Source organism: Oncorhynchus mykiss, chromosome 21, assembly GCF_013265735.2.
Source record: "Oncorhynchus mykiss isolate Arlee chromosome 21, USDA_OmykA_1.1, whole genome shotgun sequence".
Classification (NCBI taxonomy): domain Eukaryota; kingdom Metazoa; phylum Chordata; class Actinopteri; order Salmoniformes; family Salmonidae; genus Oncorhynchus; species Oncorhynchus mykiss.
Genome location: NC_048585.1, coordinates 41,404,041 through 41,425,091, shown reverse-complemented (window position 1 = coordinate 41,425,091; position 21,051 = coordinate 41,404,041). Strand labels below are relative to the sequence as shown.

At 41.5% G+C, this 21,051-nt stretch overlaps 19 non-coding genes across 19 annotated transcripts; all 19 read left to right on the top strand.

The window, feature by feature from the left end:
• Positions 1-135: 135 nt before the first annotated feature.
• Positions 136-209, top strand: trnan-guu. The gene has a single exon. It is a non-coding gene; the product is annotated as a tRNA-Asn (tRNA).
• Positions 210-1,303: 1,094 nt separating this feature from the next.
• Positions 1,304-1,377, top strand: trnan-guu. The gene has a single exon. It is a non-coding gene; the product is annotated as a tRNA-Asn (tRNA).
• A 1,094-nt stretch (positions 1,378-2,471) lies between these two features.
• On the top strand, positions 2,472-2,545 carry trnan-guu. Its single transcript has one exon. It is a non-coding gene; the product is annotated as a tRNA-Asn (tRNA).
• Positions 2,546-3,639: 1,094 nt separating this feature from the next.
• Positions 3,640-3,713, top strand: trnan-guu. Its single transcript has one exon. It is a non-coding gene; the product is annotated as a tRNA-Asn (tRNA).
• A 1,094-nt stretch (positions 3,714-4,807) lies between these two features.
• On the top strand, positions 4,808-4,881 carry trnan-guu. Its single transcript has one exon. It is a non-coding gene; the product is annotated as a tRNA-Asn (tRNA).
• Positions 4,882-5,975: 1,094 nt separating this feature from the next.
• trnan-guu lies at positions 5,976-6,049 on the top strand. The gene has a single exon. It is a non-coding gene; the product is annotated as a tRNA-Asn (tRNA).
• A 1,094-nt stretch (positions 6,050-7,143) lies between these two features.
• trnan-guu lies at positions 7,144-7,217 on the top strand. Its single transcript has one exon. It is a non-coding gene; the product is annotated as a tRNA-Asn (tRNA).
• A 1,094-nt stretch (positions 7,218-8,311) lies between these two features.
• On the top strand, positions 8,312-8,385 carry trnan-guu. Its single transcript has one exon. It is a non-coding gene; the product is annotated as a tRNA-Asn (tRNA).
• Positions 8,386-9,479: 1,094 nt separating this feature from the next.
• On the top strand, positions 9,480-9,553 carry trnan-guu. Its single transcript has one exon. It is a non-coding gene; the product is annotated as a tRNA-Asn (tRNA).
• Positions 9,554-10,647: 1,094 nt separating this feature from the next.
• trnan-guu lies at positions 10,648-10,721 on the top strand. Its single transcript has one exon. It is a non-coding gene; the product is annotated as a tRNA-Asn (tRNA).
• A 1,094-nt stretch (positions 10,722-11,815) lies between these two features.
• On the top strand, positions 11,816-11,889 carry trnan-guu. The gene has a single exon. It is a non-coding gene; the product is annotated as a tRNA-Asn (tRNA).
• A 661-nt stretch (positions 11,890-12,550) lies between these two features.
• trnan-guu lies at positions 12,551-12,624 on the top strand. The gene has a single exon. It is a non-coding gene; the product is annotated as a tRNA-Asn (tRNA).
• A 1,100-nt stretch (positions 12,625-13,724) lies between these two features.
• On the top strand, positions 13,725-13,798 carry trnan-guu. Its single transcript has one exon. It is a non-coding gene; the product is annotated as a tRNA-Asn (tRNA).
• Positions 13,799-14,892: 1,094 nt separating this feature from the next.
• On the top strand, positions 14,893-14,966 carry trnan-guu. The gene has a single exon. It is a non-coding gene; the product is annotated as a tRNA-Asn (tRNA).
• A 1,094-nt stretch (positions 14,967-16,060) lies between these two features.
• Positions 16,061-16,134, top strand: trnan-guu. Its single transcript has one exon. It is a non-coding gene; the product is annotated as a tRNA-Asn (tRNA).
• Positions 16,135-17,228: 1,094 nt separating this feature from the next.
• trnan-guu lies at positions 17,229-17,302 on the top strand. The gene has a single exon. It is a non-coding gene; the product is annotated as a tRNA-Asn (tRNA).
• A 1,094-nt stretch (positions 17,303-18,396) lies between these two features.
• Positions 18,397-18,470, top strand: trnan-guu. Its single transcript has one exon. It is a non-coding gene; the product is annotated as a tRNA-Asn (tRNA).
• Positions 18,471-19,564: 1,094 nt separating this feature from the next.
• On the top strand, positions 19,565-19,638 carry trnan-guu. The gene has a single exon. It is a non-coding gene; the product is annotated as a tRNA-Asn (tRNA).
• A 1,094-nt stretch (positions 19,639-20,732) lies between these two features.
• trnan-guu lies at positions 20,733-20,806 on the top strand. The gene has a single exon. It is a non-coding gene; the product is annotated as a tRNA-Asn (tRNA).
• The last annotated feature ends 245 nt before the right edge of the window (positions 20,807-21,051 follow it).

Below are 21,051 nucleotides of genomic sequence, written 5' to 3'. Positions count from 1 at the left end.
GAAAATGTTGCTGCACTTTTGATGCACGTTAACACAACAATTGGAACAAAGTGTTGTTGTTTCGTAAACTCCATGTTCAGTTGGATGAGAGCACAAATGGCCATCGATCAAGCGTCAGGGTCATATACACCACAAGTCTCTGTGGCGCAATTGGTTAGCGCGTTAGACTGTTAATCTAAAGGTTGGTGGTTCGAGCCCACCCAGGGACGACAGTTGTCAGTTTGTTGTGCTCCATGATGTGGATGTGACATCCTGGACCTGTAATGAGATTCCTGTTATTTTGCCCCGGTCAATGCCAACACAAGCCTCTCTAGTGCAATCAGTTAGCGTGTTTGACTGTCAATCTAAAGGTTGGTGCATCATCACCACCCAGGGATGACATTTTTCAGATTGTGGAGATGTGAACTGACCCTTCCTGACTTGGCTTGAGCTTCCATGAGACTTTGGCCTGCTGAGGATCAGTATAACCACAAGTCTCTGTGGTGCAATTGGTTGGCGCGTTAGACTGTTAATTTAAAAGTTGGTGATTTGAGCCCACCCAGGAATGCTGTCTTTCTGTTTCTAGTGATGTGGAAGACCTTCCTGGCCTTACAGTAAGCTTGCTTTTGACCTGCTGTGTTTCCTGTTGTCACATGTGATTGGTGTGTTGTTGAACATGAAAGATGACAAGTTATCATACCTACTGGTAAAATGGTTGTCAATGGTCTCTGATCTTCTGTTACTCAATAGCTTGATCATTCTGTGTTCTCCAAGGAACATATAATTTATTCTTATTAATCTGGCTGGTATGACAACGTAAATGATGTAAATCTGGCATGAAAAACCTTAGCATTTATATTTATCTTGCGAGAAGGACAATGTTGGTCCAGTGTGTTTGTGTGTATATGTACGCCAATACGCCATGAAAGTGACTAGCCACTTCATCATTCTTCCGAGGTCAGTCCCCTAATTATTTTGAATGGGCTTGGCGATTATATATTACATTTGTGAAAATGCAGTTGTTTAAAATATATATTTATCAGAATATATTTGTGATTGCGGCTGAATTTACTCCTGCCAGATGCCTTTTAATATAATGTTGCGCTGACGAACATTGCGCTACATTTTTGCCCTTTTATGGCCATTCAAAAAGCTAACAAACATTAGAAAACTATAGGTCTACCTCCTTGAAAATGTTGCTGCACTTTTGATGCACGTTAACACAACAATTGGAACAAAGTGTTGTTGTTTCGTAAACTCCATGTTCAGTTGGATGAGAGCACAAATGGCCATCGATCAAGCGTCAGGGTCATATACACCACAAGTCTCTGTGGCGCAATTGGTTAGCGCGTTAGACTGTTAATCTAAAGGTTGGTGGTTCAAGCCCACCCAGGGACGACAGTTGTCAGTTTGTTGTGCTCCATGATGTGGATGTGACATCCTGGACCTGTAATGAGATTCCTGTTATTTTGCCCCGGTCAATGCCAACACAAGCCTCTCTAGTGCAATCAGTTAGCGTGTTTGACTGTCAATCTAAAGGTTGGTGCATCATCACCACCCAGGGATGACATTTTTCAGATTGTGGAGATGTGAACTGACCCTTCCTGACTTGGCTTGAGCTTCCATGAGACTTTGGCCTGCTGAGGATCAGTATAACCACAAGTCTCTGTGGTGCAATTGGTTGGCGCGTTAGACTGTTAATTTAAAAGTTGGTGATTTGAGCCCACCCAGGAATGCTGTCTTTCTGTTTTTAGTGATGTGGAAGACCTTCCTGGCCTTACAGTAAGCTTGCTTTTGACCTGCTGTGTTTCCTGTTGTCACATGTGATTGGTGTGTTGTTGAACATGAAAGATGACAAGTTATCATACCTACTGGTAAAATGGTTGTCAATGGTCTCTGATCTTCTGTTACTCAATAGCTTGATCATTCTGTGTTCTCCAAGGAACATATAATTTATTCTTATTAATCTGGCTGGTATGACAACGTAAATGATGTAAATCTGGCATGAAAAACCTTAGCATTTATATTTATCTTGCGAGAAGGACAATGTTGGTCCAGTGTGTTTGTGTGTATATGTACGCCAATACGCCATGAAAGTGACTAGCCACTTCATCATTCTTCCGAGGTCAGTCCCCTAATTATTTTGAATGGGCTTGGCGATTATATATTACATTTGTGAAAATGCAGTTGTTTAAAATATATATTTATCAGAATATATTTGTGATTGCGGCTGAATTTACTCCTGCCAGATGCCTTTTAATATAATGTTGCGCTGACGAACATTGCGCTACATTTTTGCCCTTTTATGGCCATTCAAAAAGCTAACAAACATTAGAAAACTATAGGTCTACTTCCTTGAAAATGTTGCTGCACTTTTGATGCACGTTAACACAACAATTGGAACAAAGTGTTGTTGTTTCGTAAACTCCATGTTCAGTTGGATGAGAGCACAAATGGCCATCGATCAAGCGTCAGGGTCATATACACCACAAGTCTCTGTGGCGCAATTGGTTAGCGCGTTAGACTGTTAATCTAAAGGTTGGTGGTTCAAGCCCACCCATGGACGACAGTTGTCAGTTTGTTGTGCTCCATGATGTGGATGTGACATCCTGGACCTGTAATGAGATTCCTGTTATTTTGCCCCGGTCAATGCCAACACAAGCCTCTCTAGTGCAATCAGTTAGCGTGTTTGACTGTCAATCTAAAGGTTGGTGCATCATCACCACCCAGGGATGACATTTTTCAGATTGTGGAGATGTGAACTGACCCTTCCTGACTTGGTTTGAGCTTCCATGAGACTTTGGCCTGCTGAGGGTCAGTGTAACCACAAGTCTCTGTGGTGCAATTGGTTGGCGCGTTAGACTGTTAATTTAAAAGTTGGTGATTTGTGCCCACCCAGGAATGCTGTCTTTCTGTTTCTAGTAATGTGGAAGACCTTCCTGGCCTTACAGTAAGCTTGCTTTTGACCTGCTGTGTTTCCTGTTGTCACATGTGATTGGTGTGTTGTTGAACATGAAAGATGACAAGTTATCATACCTACTGGTAAAATGGCTGTCAATGGTCTCTGATCTTCTGTTACTCAATAGCTTGATCATTCTGTGTTCTCCAAGGAACATATAATTTATTCTTATTAATCTGGCTGGTATGACAACGTAAATGATGTAAATCTGGCATGAAAAACCTTAGCATTTATATTTATCTCGCGAGAAGGACAATGTTGGTCCAGTGTGTTTGTGTGTATATGTACGCCAATACGCCATGAAAGTGACTAGCCACTTCATCATTCTTCCGAGGTCAGTCCCCTAATTATTTTGAATGGGCTTGGCGATTATATATTACATTTGTGAAAATGCAGTTGTTTAAAATATATATTTATCAGAATATATTTGTGATTGCGGCTGAATTTACTCCTGCCAGATGCCTTTTAATATAATGTTGCGCTGACGAACATTGCGCTACATTTTTGCCCTTTTATGGCCATTCAAAAAGCTAACAAACATTAGAAAACTATAGGTCTACTTCCTTGAAAATGTTGCTGCACTTTTGATGCACGTTAACACAACAATTGGAACAAAGTGTTGTTGTTTCGTAAACTCCATGTTCAGTTGGATGAGAGCACAAATGGCCATCGATCAAGCGTCAGGGTCATATACACCACAAGTCTCTGTGGCGCAATTGGTTAGCGCGTTAGACTGTTAATCTAAAGGTTGGTGGTTCAAGCCCACCCAGGGACGACAGTTGTCAGTTTGTTGTGCTCCATGATGTGGATGTGACATCCTGGACCTGTAATGAGATTCCTGTTATTTTGCCCCGGTCAATGCCAACACAAGCCTCTCTAGTGCAATCAGTTAGCGTGTTTGACTGTCAATCTAAAGGTTGGTGCATCATCACCACCCAGGGATGACATTTTTCAGATTGTGGAGATGTGAACTGACCCTTCCTGACTTGGCTTGAGCTTCCATGAGACTTTGGCCTGCTGAGGATCAGTATAACCACAAGTCTCTGTGGTGCAATTGGTTGGCGCGTTAGACTGTTAATTTAAAAGTTGGTGATTTGAGCCCACCCAGGAATGCTGTCTTTCTGTTTCTAGTGATGTGGAAGACCTTCCTGGCCTTACAGTAAGCTTGCTTTTGACCTGCTGTGTTTCCTGTTGTCACATGTGATTGGTGTGTTGTTGAACATGAAAGATGACAAGTTATCATACCTACTGGTAAAATGGTTGTCAATGGTCTCTGATCTTCTGTTACTCAATAGCTTGATCATTCTGTGTTCTCCAAGGAACATATAATTTATTCTTATTAATCTGGCTGGTATGACAACGTAAATGATGTAAATCTGGCATGAAAAACCTTAGCATTTATATTTATCTTGCGAGAAGGACAATGTTGGTCCAGTGTGTTTGTGTGTATATGTACGCCAATACGCCATGAAAGTGACTAGCCACTTCATCATTCTTCCGAGGTCAGTCCCCTAATTATTTTGAATGGGCTTGGCGATTATATATTACATTTGTGAAAATGCAGTTGTTTAAAATATATATTTATCAGAATATATTTGTGATTGCGGCTGAATTTACTCCTGCCAGATGCCTTTTAATATAATGTTGCGCTGACGAACATTGCGCTACATTTTTGCCCTTTTATGGCCATTCAAAAAGCTAACAAACATTAGAAAACTATAGGTCTACTTCCTTGAAAATGTTGCTGCACTTTTGATGCACGTTAACACAACAATTGGAACAAAGTGTTGTTGTTTCGTAAACTCCATGTTCAGTTGGATGAGAGCACAAATGGCCATCGATCAAGCGTCAGGGTCATATACACCACAAGTCTCTGTGGCGCAATTGGTTAGCGCGTTAGACTGTTAATCTAAAGGTTGGTGGTTCAAGCCCACCCAGGGACGACAGTTGTCAGTTTGTTGTGCTCCATGATGTGGATGTGACATCCTGGACCTGTAATGAGATTCCTGTTATTTTGCCCCGGTCAATGCCAACACAAGCCTCTCTAGTGCAATCAGTTAGCGTGTTTGACTGTCAATCTAAAGGTTGGTGCATCATCACCACCCAGGGATGACATTTTTCAGATTGTGGAGATGTGAACTGACCCTTCCTGACTTGGTTTGAGCTTCCATGAGACTTTGGCCTGCTGAGGGTCAGTGTAACCACAAGTCTCTGTGGTGCAATTGGTTGGCGCGTTAGACTGTTAATTTAAAAGTTGGTGATTTGTGCCCACCCAGGAATGCTGTCTTTCTGTTTCTAGTAATGTGGAAGACCTTCCTGGCCTTACAGTAAGCTTGCTTTTGACCTGCTGTGTTTCCTGTTGTCACATGTGATTGGTGTGTTGTTGAACATGAAAGATGACAAGTTATCATACCTACTGGTAAAATGGCTGTCAATGGTCTCTGATCTTCTGTTACTCAATAGCTTGATCATTCTGTGTTCTCCAAGGAACATATAATTTATTCTTATTAATCTGGCTGGTATGACAACGTAAATGATGTAAATCTGGCATGAAAAACCTTAGCATTTATATTTATCTCGCGAGAAGGACAATGTTGGTCCAGTGTGTTTGTGTGTATATGTACGCCAATACGCCATGAAAGTGACTAGCCACTTCATCATTCTTCCGGAGTCAGTCCCCTAATTATTTTGAATGGGCTTGGCGATTATATATTACATTTGTGAAAATGCAGTTGTTTAAAATATATATTTATCAGAATATATTTGTGATTGCGGCTGAATTTACTCCTGCCAGATGCCTTTTAATATAATGTTGCGCTGACGAACATTGCGCTACATTTTTGCCCTTTTAAGGCCATTCAAAAAGCTAACAAACATTAGAAAACTATAGGTCTACTTCCTTGAAAATGTTGCTGCACTTTTGATGCACGTTAACACAACAATTGGAACAAAGTGTTGTTGTTTCGTAAACTCCATGTTCAGTTGGATGAGAGCACAAATGGCCATCGATCAAGCGTCAGGGTCATATACACCACAAGTCTCTGTGGCGCAATTGGTTAGCGCGTTAGACTGTTAATCTAAAGGTTGGTGGTTCGAGCCCACCCAGGGACGACAGTTGTCAGTTTGTTGTGCTCCATGATGTGGATGTGACATCCTGGACCTGTAATGAGATTCCTGTTATTTTGCCCCGGTCAATGCCAACACAAGCCTCTCTAGTGCAATCAGTTAGCGTGTTTGACTGTCAATCTAAAGGTTGGTGCATCATCACCACCCAGGGATGACATTTTTCAGATTGTGGAGATGTGAACTGACCCTTCCTGACTTGGCTTGAGCTTCCATGAGACTTTGGCCTGCTGAGGATCAGTATAACCACAAGTCTCTGTGGTGCAATTGGTTGGCGCGTTAGACTGTTAATTTAAAAGTTGGTGATTTGTGCCCACCCAGGAATGCTGTCTTTCTGTTTCTAGTAATGTGGAAGACCTTCCTGGCCTTACAGTAAGCTTGCTTTTGACCTGCTGTGTTTCCTGTTGTCACATGTGATTGGTGTGTTGTTGAACATGAAAGATGACAAGTTATCATACCTACTGGTAAAATGGCTGTCAATGGTCTCTGATCTTCTGTTACTCAATAGCTTGATCATTCTGTGTTCTCCAAGGAACATATAATTTATTCTTATTAATCTGGCTGGTATGACAACGTAAATGATGTAAATCTGGCATGAAAAACCTTAGCATTTATATTTATCTCGCGAGAAGGACAATGTTGGTCCAGTGTGTTTGTGTGTATATGTACGCCAATACGCCATGAAAGTGACTAGCCACTTCATCATTCTTCCGGAGTCAGTCCCCTAATTATTTTGAATGGGCTTGGCGATTATATATTACATTTGTGAAAATGCAGTTGTTTAAAATATATATTTATCAGAATATATTTGTGATTGCGGCTGAATTTACTCCTGCCAGATGCCTTTTAATATAATGTTGCGCTGACGAACATTGCGCTACATTTTTGCCCTTTTAAGGCCATTCAAAAAGCTAACAAACATTAGAAAACTATAGGTCTACTTCCTTGAAAATGTTGCTGCACTTTTGATGCACGTTAACACAACAATTGGAACAAAGTGTTGTTGTTTCGTAAACTCCATGTTCAGTTGGATGAGAGCACAAATGGCCATCGATCAAGCGTCAGGGTCATATACACCACAAGTCTCTGTGGCGCAATTGGTTAGGGCGTTAGACTGTTAATCTAAAGGTTGGTGGTTCGAGCCCACCCAGGGACGACAGTTGTCAGTTTGTTGTGCTCCATGATGTGGATGTGACATCCTGGACCTGTATTGAGATTCCTGTTATTTTGCCCCGGTCAATGCCAACACAAGCCTCTCTAGTGCAATCAGTTAGCGTGTTTGACTGTCAATCTAAAGGTTGGTGCATCATCACCACCCAGGGATGACATTTTTCAGATTGTGGAGATGTGAACTGACCCTTCCTGACTTGGTTTGAGCTTCCATGAGACTTTGGCCTGCTGAGGATCAGTATAACCACAAGTCTCTGTGGTGCAATTGGTTGGCGCGTTAGACTGTTAATTTAAAAGTTGGTGATTTGAGCCCACCCAGGAATGCTGTCTTTCTGTTTCTAGTGATGTGGAAGACCTTCCTGGCCTTACAGTAAGCTTGCTTTTGACCTGCTGTGTTTCCTGTTGTCACATGTGATTGGTGTGTTGTTGAACATGAAAGATGACAAGTTATCATACCTACTGGTAAAATGGCTGTCAATGGTCTCTGATCTTCTGTTACTCAATAGCTTGATCATTCTGTGTTCTCCAAGGAACATATAATTTATTCTTATTAATCTGGCTGGTATGACAACGTAAATGATGTAAATCTGGCATGAAAAACCTTAGCATTTATATTTATCTCGCGAGAAGGACAATGTTGGTCCAGTGTGTTTGTGTGTATATGTACGCCAATACGCCATGAAAGTGACTAGCCACTTCATCATTCTTCCGGAGTCAGTCCCCTAATTATTTTGAATGGGCTTGGCGATTATATATTACATTTGTGAAAATGCAGTTGTTTAAAATATATATTTATCAGAATATATTTGTGATTGCGGCTGAATTTACTCCTGCCAGATGCCTTTTAATATAATGTTGCGCTGACGAACATTGCGCTACATTTTTGCCCTTTTAAGGCCATTCAAAAAGCTAACAAACATTAGAAAACTATAGGTCTACTTCCTTGAAAATGTTGCTGCACTTTTGATGCACGTTAACACAACAATTGGAACAAAGTGTTGTTGTTTCGTAAACTCCATGTTCAGTTGGATGAGAGCACAAATGGCCATCGATCAAGCGTCAGGGTCATATACACCACAAGTCTCTGTGGCGCAATTGGTTAGGGCGTTAGACTGTTAATCTAAAGGTTGGTGGTTCGAGCCCACCCAGGGACGACAGTTGTCAGTTTGTTGTGCTCCATGATGTGGATGTGACATCCTGGACCTGTATTGAGATTCCTGTTATTTTGCCCCGGTCAATGCCAACACAAGCCTCTCTAGTGCAATCAGTTAGCGTGTTTGACTGTCAATCTAAAGGTTGGTGCATCATCACCACCCAGGGATGACATTTTTCAGATTGTGGAGATGTGAACTGACCCTTCCTGACTTGGTTTGAGCTTCCATGAGACTTTGGCCTGCTGAGGATCAGTATAACCACAAGTCTCTGTGGTGCAATTGGTTGGCGCGTTAGACTGTTAATTTAAAAGTTGGTGATTTGAGCCCACCCAGGAATGCTGTCTTTCTGTTTCTAGTGATGTGGAAGACCTTCCTGGCCTTACAGTAAGCTTGCTTTTGACCTGCTGTGTTTCCTGTTGTCACATGTGATTGGTGTGTTGTTGAACATGAAAGATGACAAGTTATCATACCTACTGGTAAAATGGCTGTCAATGGTCTCTGATCTTCTGTTACTCAATAGCTTGATCATTCTGTGTTCTCCAAGGAACATATAATTTATTCTTATTAATCTGGCTGGTATGACAACGTAAATGATGTAAATCTGGCATGAAAAACCTTAGCATTTATATTTATCTTGCGAGAAGGACAATGTTGGTCCAGTGTGTTTGTGTGTATATGTACGCCAATACGCCATGAAAGTGACTAGCCACTTCATCATTCTTCCGGAGTCAGTCCCCTAATTATTTTGAATGGGCTTGGCGATTATATATTACATTTGTGAAAATGCAGTTGTTTAAAATATATATTTATCAGAATATATTTGTGATTGCGGCTGAATTTACTCCTGCCAGATGCCTTTTAATATAATGTTGCGCTGACGAACATTGCGCTACATTTTTGCCCTTTTAAGGCCATTCAAAAAGCTAACAAACATTAGAAAACTATAGGTCTACTTCCTTGAAAATGTTGCTGCACTTTTGATGCACGTTAACACAACAATTGGAACAAAGTGTTGTTGTTTCGTAAACTCCATGTTCAGTTGGATGAGAGCACAAATGGCCATCGATCAAGCGTCAGGGTCATATACACCACAAGTCTCTGTGGCGCAATTGGTTAGCGCGTTAGACTGTTAATCTAAAGGTTGGTGGTTCGAGCCCACCCAGGGACGACAGTTGTCAGTTTGTTGTGCTCCATGATGTGGATGTGACATCCTGTACCTGTAATGAGATTCCTGTTATTTTGCCCCGGTCAATGCCAACACAAGCCTCTCTAGTGCAATCAGTTAGCGTGTTTGACTGTCAATCTAAAGGTTGGTGCATCATCACCACCCAGGGATGACATTTTTCAGATTGTGGAGATGTGAACTGACCCTTCCTGACTTGGCTTGAGCTTCCATGAGACTTTGGCCTGCTGAGGATCAGTATAACCACAAGTCTCTGTGGTGCAATTGGTTGGCGCGTTAGACTGTTAATTTAAAAGTTGGTGATTTGAGCCCACCCAGGAATGCTGTCTTTCTGTTTCTAGTGATGTGGAAGACCTTCCTGGCCTTACAGTAAGCTTGCTTTTGACCTGCTGTGTTTCCTGTTGTCACATGTGATTGGTGTGTTGTTGAACATGAAAGATGACAAGTTATCATACCTACTGGTAAAATGGCTGTCAATGGTCTCTGATCTTCTGTTACTCAATAGCTTGATCATTCTGTGTTCTCCAAGGAACATATAATTTATTCTTATTAATCTGGCTGGTATGACAACGTAAATGATGTAAATCTGGCATGAAAAACCTTAGCATTTATATTTATCTTGCGAGAAGGACAATGTTGGTCCAGTGTGTTTGTGTGTATATGTACGCCAATACGCCATGAAAGTGACTAGCCACTTCATCATTCTTCCGGAGTCAGTCCCCTAATTATTTTGAATGGGCTTGGCGATTATATATTACATTTGTGAAAATGCAGTTGTTTAAAATATATATTTATCAGAATATATTTGTGATTGCGGCTGAATTTACTCCTGCCAGATGCCTTTTAATATAATGTTGCGCTGACGAACATTGCGCTACATTTTTGCCCTTTTAAGGCCATTCAAAAAGCTAACAAACATTAGAAAACTATAGGTCTACTTCCTTGAAAATGTTGCTGCACTTTTGATGCACGTTAACACAACAATTGGAACAAAGTGTTGTTGTTTCGTAAACTCCATGTTCAGTTGGATGAGAGCACAAATGGCCATCGATCAAGCGTCAGGGTCATATACACCACAAGTCTCTGTGGCGCAATTGGTTAGCGCGTTAGACTGTTAATCTAAAGGTTGGTGGTTCGAGCCCACCCAGGGACGACAGTTGTCAGTTTGTTGTGCTCCATGATGTGGATGTGACATCCTGTACCTGTAATGAGATTCCTGTTATTTTGCCCCGGTCAATGCCAACACAAGCCTCTCTAGTGCAATCAGTTAGCGTGTTTGACTGTCAATCTAAAGGTTGGTGCATCATCACCACCCAGGGATGACATTTTTCAGATTGTGGAGATGTGAACTGACCCTTCCTGACTTGGCTTGAGCTTCCATGAGACTTTGGCCTGCTGAGGATCAGTATAACCACAAGTCTCTGTGGTGCAATTGGTTGGCGCGTTAGACTGTTAATTTAAAAGTTGGTGATTTGAGCCCACCCAGGAATGCTGTCTTTCTGTTTCTAGTGATGTGGAAGACCTTCCTGGCCTTACAGTAAGCTTGCTTTTGACCTGCTGTGTTTCCTGTTGTCACATGTGATTGGTGTGTTGTTGAACATGAAAGATGACAAGTTATCATACCTACTGGTAAAATGGCTGTCAATGGTCTCTGATCTTCTGTTACTCAATAGCTTGATCATTCTGTGTTCTCCAAGGAACATATAATTTATTCTTATTAATCTGGCTGGTATGACAACGTAAATGATGTAAATCTGGCATGAAAAACCTTAGCATTTATATTTATCTTGCGAGAAGGACAATGTTGGTCCAGTGTGTTTGTGTGTATATGTACGCCAATACGCCATGAAAGTGACTAGCCACTTCATCATTCTTCCGGAGTCAGTCCCCTAATTATTTTGAATGGGCTTGGCGATTATATATTACATTTGTGAAAATGCAGTTGTTTAAAATATATATTTATCAGAATATATTTGTGATTGCGGCTGAATTTACTCCTGCCAGATGCCTTTTAATATAATGTTGCGCTGACGAACATTGCGCTACATTTTTGCCCTTTTAAGGCCATTCAAAAAGCTAACAAACATTAGAAAACTATAGGTCTACTTCCTTGAAAATGTTGCTGCACTTTTGATGCACGTTAACACAACAATTGGAACAAAGTGTTGTTGTTTCGTAAACTCCATGTTCAGTTGGATGAGAGCACAAATGGCCATCGATCAAGCGTCAGGGTCATATACACCACAAGTCTCTGTGGCGCAATTGGTTAGCGCGTTAGACTGTTAATCTAAAGGTTGGTGGTTCGAGCCCACCCAGGGACGACAGTTGTCAGTTTGTTGTGCTCCATGATGTGGATGTGACATCCTGGACCTGTAATGAGATTCCTGTTATTTTGCCCCGGTCAATGCCAACACAAGCCTCTCTAGTGCAATCAGTTAGCGTGTTTGACTGTCAATCTAAAGGTTGGTGCATCATCACCACCCAGGGATGACATTTTTCAGATTGTGGAGATGTGAACTGACCCTTCCTGACTTGGCTTGAGCTTCCATGAGACTTTGGCCTGCTGAGGATCAGTATAACCACAAGTCTCTGTGGTGCAATTGGTTGGCGCGTTAGACTGTTAATTTAAAAGTTGGTGATTTGTGCCCACCCAGGAATGCTGTCTTTCTGTTTCTAGTAATGTGGAAGACCTTCCTGGCCTTACTTGCGGCTGATTGCGGCTGAATTTACTCCTGCCAGATGCCTTTTAATATAATGTTGCGCTGACGAACATTGCGCTACATTTTTGCCCTTTTAAGGCCATTCAAAAAGCTAACAAACATTAGAAAACTATAGGTCTACTTCCTTGAAAATGTTGCTGCACTTTTGATGCACGTTAACACAACAATTGGAACAAAGTGTTGTTGTTTCGTAAACTCCATGTTCAGTTGGATGAGAGCACAAATGGCCATCGATCAAGCGTCAGGGTCATATACACCATAAGTCTCTGTGGCGCAATTGGTTAGCGCGTTAGACTGTTAATCTAAAGGGTGGTGGTTCGAGCCCACCCAGGGACGACAGTTGTCAGTTTGTTGTGCTCCATGATGTGGATGTGACATCCTGGACCTGTAATGAGATTCCTGTTATTTTGCCCTGCTGATGGTCAATGCCAACACAAGCCTCTCTAGTGCAATCAGTTAGCGTGTTTGACTGTCAGTCTAAAGGTTGGTGCATCATCACCACCCAGGGATGACATTTTTCAGATTGTGGAGATGTGAACTGACCCTTCCTGACTTGGTTTGAGCTTCCATGAGACTTTGGCCTGCTGAGGGTCAGTATAACCACAAGTCTCTGTGGTGCAATTGGTTGGCGCGTTAGACTGTTAATTTAAAAGTTGGTGATTTGAGCCCACCCAGGAATGCTGTCTTTCTGTTTCTAGTGATGTGGAAGACCTTCCTGGCCTTACAGTAAGCTTGCTTTTGACCTGCTGTGTTTCCTGTTGTCACATGTGATTGGTGTGTTGTTGAACATGAAAGATGACAAGTTATCATACCTACTGGTAAAATGGCTGTCAATGGTCTCTGATCTTCTGTTACTCAATAGCTTGATCATTCTGTGTTCTCCAAGGAACATATAATTTATTCTTATTAATCTGGCTGGTATGACAACGTAAATGATGTCAATCTGGCATGAAAAACCTTAGCATTTATATTTATCTCGCGAGAAGGACAATGTTGGTCCAGTGTGTTTGTGTGTATATGTACGCCAATACGCCATGAAAGTGACTAGCCACTTCATCATTCTTCCGGAGTCAGTCCCCTAATTATTTTGAATGGGCTTGGCGATTATATATTACACTTGTGAAAATGCAGTTGTTTAAAATATATATTTATCATAATATATTTGTGATTGCGGCTGAATTTACTCCTGCCAGATGCCTTTTAATATAATGTTGCGCTGACGAACATTGCGCTACATTTTTGCCCTTTTAAGGCCATTCAAAAAGCTAACAAACATTAGAAAACTATAGGTCTACTTCCTTGAAAATGTTGCTGCACTTTTGATGCACGTTAACACAACCATTGGAACAAAGTGTTGTTGTTTCGTAAACTCCATGTTCAGTTGGATGAGAGAACAAATGGCCATCGATCAAGCGTCAGGGTCATATACACCACAAGTCTCTGTGGCGCAATTGGTTAGCGCGTTAGACTGTTAATCTAAAGGTTGGTGGTTCGAGCCCACCCAGGGACGACAGTTGTCAGTTTGTTGTGCTCCATGATGTGGATGTGACATCCTGGACCTGTAATGAGATTCCTGTTATTTTGCCCCGGTCAATGCCAACACAAGCCTCTCTAGTGCAATCAGTTAGCGTGTTTGACTGTCAATCTAAAGGTTGGTGCATCATCACCACCCAGGGATGACATTTTTCAGATTGTGGAGATGTGAACTGACCCTTCCTGACTTGGCTTGAGCTTCCATGAGACTTTGGCCTGCTGAGGGTCAGTATAACCACAAGTCTCTGTGGTGCAATTGGTTGGTGCGTTAGACTGTTAATTTAAAAGTTGGTGATTTGAGCCCACCCAGGAATGCTGTCTTTCTGTTTCTAGTGATGTGGAAGACCTTCCTGGCCTTACAGTAAGCTTGCTTTTGACCTGCTGTGTTTCCTGTTGTCACATGTGATTGGTGTGTTGTTGAACATGAAAGATGACAAGTTATCATACCTACTGGTAAAATGGCTGTCAATGGTCTCTGATCTTCTGTTACTCAATAGCTTGATCATTCTGTGTTCTCCAAGGAACATATAATTTATTCTTATTAATCTGGCTGGTATGACAACGTAAATGATGTCAATCTGGCATGAAAAACCTTAGCATTTATATTTATCTCGCGAGAAGGACAATGTTGGTCCAGTGTGTTTGTGTGTATATGTACGCCAATACGCCATGAAAGTGACTAGCCACTTCATCATTCTTCCGGAGTCAGTCCCCTAATTATTTTGAATGGGCTTGGCGATTATATATTACATTTGTGAAAATGCAGTTGTTTAAAATATATATTTATCATAATATATTTGTGATTGCGGCTGAATTTACTCCTGCCAGATGCCTTTTAATATAATGTTGCGCTGACGAACATTGCGCTACATTTTTGCCCTTTTAAGGCCATTCAAAAAGCTAACAAACATTAGAAAACTATAGGTCTACTTCCTTGAAAATGTTGCTGCACTTTTGATGCACGTTAACACAACAATTGGAACAAAGTGTTGTTGTTTCGTAAACTCCATGTTCAGTTGGATGAGAGCACAAATGGCCATCGATCAAGCGTCAGGGTAATATACACCACAAGTCTCTGTGGTGCAATTGGTTAGCGTGTTAGACTGTTAATCTAAAGGTTGGTGGTTCGAGCCCACCCAGGGACGACAGTTGTCAGTTTGTTGTGCTCCATGATGTGGATGTGACATCCTGGACCTGTAATGAGATTCCTGTTATTTTGCCCCGGTCAATGCCAACACAAGCCTCTCTAGTGCAATCAGTTAGCGTGTTTGACTGTCAATCTAAAGGTTGGTGCATCATCACCACCCAGGGATGACATTTTTCAGATTGTGGAGATGTGAACTGACCCTTCCTGACTTGGCTTGAGCTTCCATGAGACTTTGGCCTGCTGAGGGTCAGTATAACCACAAGTCTCTGTGGTGCAATTGGTTGGTGCGTTAGACTGTTAATTTAAAAGTTGGTGATTTGAGCCCACCCAGGAATGCTGTCTTTCTGTTTCTAGTGATGTGGAAGACCTTCCTGGCCTTACAGTAAGCTTGCTTTTGACCTGCTGTGTTTCCTGTTGTCACATGTGATTGGTGTGTTGTTGAACATGAAAGATGACAAGTTATCATACCTACTGGTAAAATGGCTGTCAATGGTCTCTGATCTTCTGTTACTCAATAGCTTGATCATTCTGTGTTCTCCAAGGAACATATAATTTATTCTTATTAATCTGGCTGGTATGACAACGTAAATGATGTCAATCTGGCATGAAAAACCTTAGCATTTATATTTATCTCGCGAGAAGGACAATGTTGGTCCAGTGTGTTTGTGTGTATATGTACGCCAATACGCCATGAAAGTGACTAGCCACTTCATCATTCTTCCGGAGTCAGTCCCCTAATTATTTTGAATGGGCTTGGCGATTATATATTACATTTGTGAAAATGCAGTTGTTTAAAATATATATTTATCAGAATATATTTGTGATTGAGGCGGGATTTACTCCTGCCAGATGCCTTTTAATATAATGTTGCGCTGACGAACATTGCGCTACATTTTTGCCCTTTTAAGGCCATTCAAAAAGCTAACAAACATTAGAAAACTATAGGTCTACTTCCTTGAAAATGTTGCTGCACTTTTGATGCACGTTAACACAACAATTGGAACAAAGTGTTGTTGTTTCGTAAACTCCATGTTCAGTTGGATGAGAGCACAAATGGCCATCGATCAAGCGTCAGGGTAATATACACCACAAGTCTCTGTGGTGCAATTGGTTAGCGTGTTAGACTGTTAATCTAAAGGTTGGTGGTTCGAGCCCACCCAGGGACGACAGTTGTCAGTTTGTTGTGCTCCATGATGTGGATGTGACATCCTGGACCTGTAATGAGATTCCTGTTATTTTGCCCCGGTCAATGCCAACACAAGCCTCTCTAGTGCAATCAGTTAGCGTGTTTGACTGTCAATCTAAAGGTTGGTGCATCATCACCACCCAGGGATGACATTTTTCAGATTGTGGAGATGTGAACTGACCCTTCCTGACTTGGTTTGAGCTTCCATGAGACTTTGGCCTGCTGAGGGTCAGTGTAACCACAAGTATCTGTGGTGCAATTGGTTGGCGCGTTAGACTGTTAATTTAAAAGTTGGTGATTTGTGCCCACCCAGGAATGCTGTCTTTCTGTTTCTAGTGATGTGGAAGACCTTCCTGGCCTTACAGTAAGCTTGCTTTTGACCTGCTGTGTTTCCTGTTGTCACATGTGATTGGTGTGTTGTTGAACATGAAAGATGACAAGTTATCATACCTACTGGTAAAATGGCTGTCAATGGTCTCTGATCTTCTGTTACTCAATAGCTTGATCATTCTGTGTTCTCCAAGGAACATATAATTTATTCTTATTGATCTGGCTGGTATGACAACGTAAATGATGTCAATCTGGCATGAAAAACCTTAGCATTTATATTTATCTCGCGAGAAGGACAATGTTGGTCCAGTGTGTTTGTGTGTATATGTACGCCAATACGCCATGAAAGTGACTAGCCACTTCATCATTCTTCCGGAGTCAGTCCCCTAATTATTTTGAATGGGCTTGGCGATTATATATTACACTTGTGAAAATGCAGTTGTTTAAAATATATATTTATCAGAATATATTTGTGATTGCGGCTGAATTTACTCCTGCCAGATGCCTTTTAATATAATGTTGCGCTGACGAACATTGCGCTACATTTTTGCCCTTTTAAGGCCATTCAAAAAGCTAACAAACATTAGAAAACTATAGGTCTACTTCCTTGAAAATGTTGCTGCACTTTTGATGCACGTTAACACAACCATTGGAACAAAGTGTTGTTGTTTCGTAAACTCCATGTTCAGTTGGATGAGAGCACAAATGGCCATCGATCAAGCGTCAGGGTCATATACACCACAAGTCTCTGTGGCGCAATTGGTTAGCGCGTTAGACTGTTAATCTAAAGGTTGGTGGTTCGAGCCCACCCAGGGACGACAGTTGTCAGTTTGTTGTGCTCCATGATGTGGATGTGACATCCTGGACCTGTAATGAGATTCCTGTTATTTTGCCCCGGTCAATGCCAACACAAGCCTCTCTAGTGCAATCAGTTAGCGTGTTTGACTGTCAATCTAAAGGTTGGTGCATCATCACCACCCAGGGATGACATTTTTCAGATTGTGGAGATGTGAACTGACCCTTCCTGACTTGGCTTGAGCTTCCATGAGACTTTGGCCTGCTGAGGGTCAGTATAACCACAAGTCTCTGTGGTGCAATTGGTTGGTGCGTTAGACTGTTAATTTAAAAGTTGGTGATTTGAGCCCACCCAGGAATGCTGTCTTTCTGTTTCTAGTGATGTGGAAGACCTTCCTGGCCTTACAGTAAGCTTGCTTTTGACCTGCTGTGTTTCCTGTTGTCACATGTGATTGGTGTGTTGTTGAACATGAAAGATGACAAGTTATCATACCTACTGGTAAAATGGCTGTCAATGGTCTCTGATCTTCTGTTACTCAATAGCTTGATCATTCTGTGTTCTCCAAGGAACATATAATTTATTCTTATTAATCTGGCTGGTATGACAACGTAAATGATGTCAATCTGGCATGAAAAACCTTAGCATTTATATTTATCTCGCGAGAAGGACAATGTTGGTCCAGTGTGTTTGTGTGTATATGTACGCCAATACGCCATGAAAGTGACTAGCCACTTCATCATTCTTCCGGAGTCAGTCCCCTAATTATTTTGAATGGGCTTGGCGATTATATATTACATTTGTGAAAATGCAGTTGTTTAAAATATATATTTATCAGAATATATTTGTGATTGAGGCGGGATTTACTCCTGCCAGATGCCTTTTAATATAATGTTGCGCTGACGAACATTGCGCTACATTTTTGCCCTTTTAAGGCCATTCAAAAAGCTAACAAACATTAGAAAACTATAGGTCTACTTCCTTGAAAATGTTGCTGCACTTTTGATGCACGTTAACACAACAATTGGAACAAAGTGTTGTTGTTTCGTAAACTCCATGTTCAGTTGGATGAGAGCACAAATGGCCATCGATCAAGCGTCAGGGTCATATACACCACAAGTCTCTGTGGCGCAATTGGTTAGCGCGTTAGACTGTTAATCTAAAGGTTGGTGGTTCGAGCCCACCCAGGGACGACAGTTGTCAGTTTGTTGTGCTCCATGATGTGGATGTGACATCCTGGACCTGTAATGAGATTCCTGTTATTTTGCCCCGGTCAATGCCAACACAAGCCTCTCTAGTGCAATCAGTTAGCGTGTTTGACTGTCAATCTAAAGGTTGGTGCATCATCACCACCCAGGGATGACATTTTTCAGATTGTGGAGATGTGAACTGACCCTTCCTGACTTGGCTTGAGCTTCCATGAGACTTTGGCCTGCTGAGGGTCAGTATAACCACAAGTCTCTGTGGTGCAATTGGTTGGTGCGTTAGACTGTTAATTTAAAAGTTGGTGATTTGAGCCCACCCAGGAATGCTGTCTTTCTGTTTCTAGTGATGTGGAAGACCTTCCTGGCCTTACAGTAAGCTTGCTTTTGACCTGCTGTGTTTCCTGTTGTCACATGTGATTGGTGTGTTGTTGAACATGAAAGATGACAAGTTATCATACCTACTGGTAAAATGGCTGTCAATGGTCTCTGATCTTCTGTTACTCAATAGCTTGATCATTCTGTGTTCTCCAAGGAACATATAATTTATTCTTATTAATCTGGCTGGTATGACAACGTAAATGATGTCAATCTGGCATGAAAAACCTTAGCATTTATATTTATCTCGCGAGAAGGACAATGTTGGTCCAGTGTGTTTGTGTGTATATGTACGCCAATACGCCATGAAAGTGACTAGCCACTTCATCATTCTTCCGGAGTCAGTCCCCTAATTATTTTGAATGGGCTTGGCGATTATATATTACATTTGTGAAAATGCAGTTGTTTAAAATATATATTTATCATAATATATTTGTGATTGCGGCTGAATTTACTCCTGCCAGATGCCTTTTAATATAATGTTGCGCTGACGAACATTGCGCTACATTTTTGCCCTTTTAAGGCCATTCAAAAAGCTAACAAACATTAGAAAACTATAGGTCTACTTCCTTGAAAATGTTGCTGCACTTTTGATGCACGTTAACACAACAATTGGAACAAAGTGTTGTTGTTTCGTAAACTCCATGTTCAGTTGGATGAGAGCACAAATGGCCATCGATCAAGCGTCAGGGTAATATACACCACAAGTCTCTGTGGTGCAATTGGTTAGCGTGTTAGACTGTTAATCTAAAGGTTGGTGGTTTGAGCCCACCCAGGGACGACAGTTGTCAGTTTGTTGTGCTCCATGATGTGGATGTGACATCCTGGACCTGTAATGAGATTCCTGTTATTTTGCCCCGGTCAATGCCAACACAAGCCTCTCTAGTGCAATCAGTTAGCGTGTTTGACTGTCAATCTAAAGGTTGGTGCATCATCACCACCCAGGGATGACATTTTTCAGATTGTGGAGATGTGAACTGACCCTTCCTGACTTGGTTTGAGCTTCCATGAGACTTTGGCCTGCTGAGGGTCAGTGTAACCACAAGTATCTGTGGTGCAATTGGTTGGCGCGTTAGACTGTTAATTTAAAAGTTGGTGATTTGTGCCCACCCAGGAATGCTGTCTTTCTGTTTCTAGTGATGTGGAAGACCTTCCTGGCCTTACAGTAAGCTTGCTTTTGACCTGCTGTGTTTCCTGTTGTCACATGTGATTGGTGTGTTGTTGAACATGAAAGATGACAAGTTATCATACCTACTGGTAAAATGGCTGTCAATGGTCTCTGATCTTCTGTTACTCAATAGCTTGATCATTCTGTGTTCTCCAAGGAACATATAATTTATTCTTATTAATCTGGCTGGTATGACAACGTAAATGATGTCAATCTGGCATGAAAAACCTTAGCATTTATATTTATCTCGCGAGAAGGACAATGTTGGTCCAGTGTGTTTGTGTGTATATGTACGCCAATACGCCATGAAAGTGACTAGCCACTTCATCATTCTTCCGGAGTCAGTCCCCTAATTATTTTGAATGGGCTTGGCGATTATATATTACATTTGTGAAAATGCAGTTGTTTAAAATATATATTTATCAGAATATATTTGTGATTGAGGCGGGATTTACTCCTGCCAGATGCCTTTTAATATAATGTTGCGCTGACGAACATTGCGCTACATTTTTGCCCTTTTAAGGCCATTCAAAAAGCTAACAAACATTAGAAAACTATAGGTCTACTTCCTTGAAAATGTTGCTGCACTTTTGATGCACGTTAACACAACAATTGGAACAAAGTGTTGTTGTTTCGTAAACTCCATGTTCAGTTGGATGAGAGCACAAATGGCCATCGATCAAGCGTCAGGATCATATACACCACAAGTCTCTGTGGCGCAATTGGTTAGCGCGTTAGACTGTTAATCTAAAGGTTGGTGGTTCGAGCCCACCCAGGGACGACAGTTCTCAGTTTGTTGTGCTCCATGATGTGGATGTGACATCCTGGACCTGTAATGAGATTCCTGTTATTTTGCCCCGGTCAATGCCAACACAAGCCTCTCTAGTGCAATCAGTTAGCGTGTTTGACTGTCAAACATGGTGCATCATCACCACCCAGGGATGACATTTTTCAGATTGTGGAGATGTGAACTGACCCTTCCTGACTTGGTTTGAGCTTCCATGAGACTTTGGCCTGCTGAGGGTC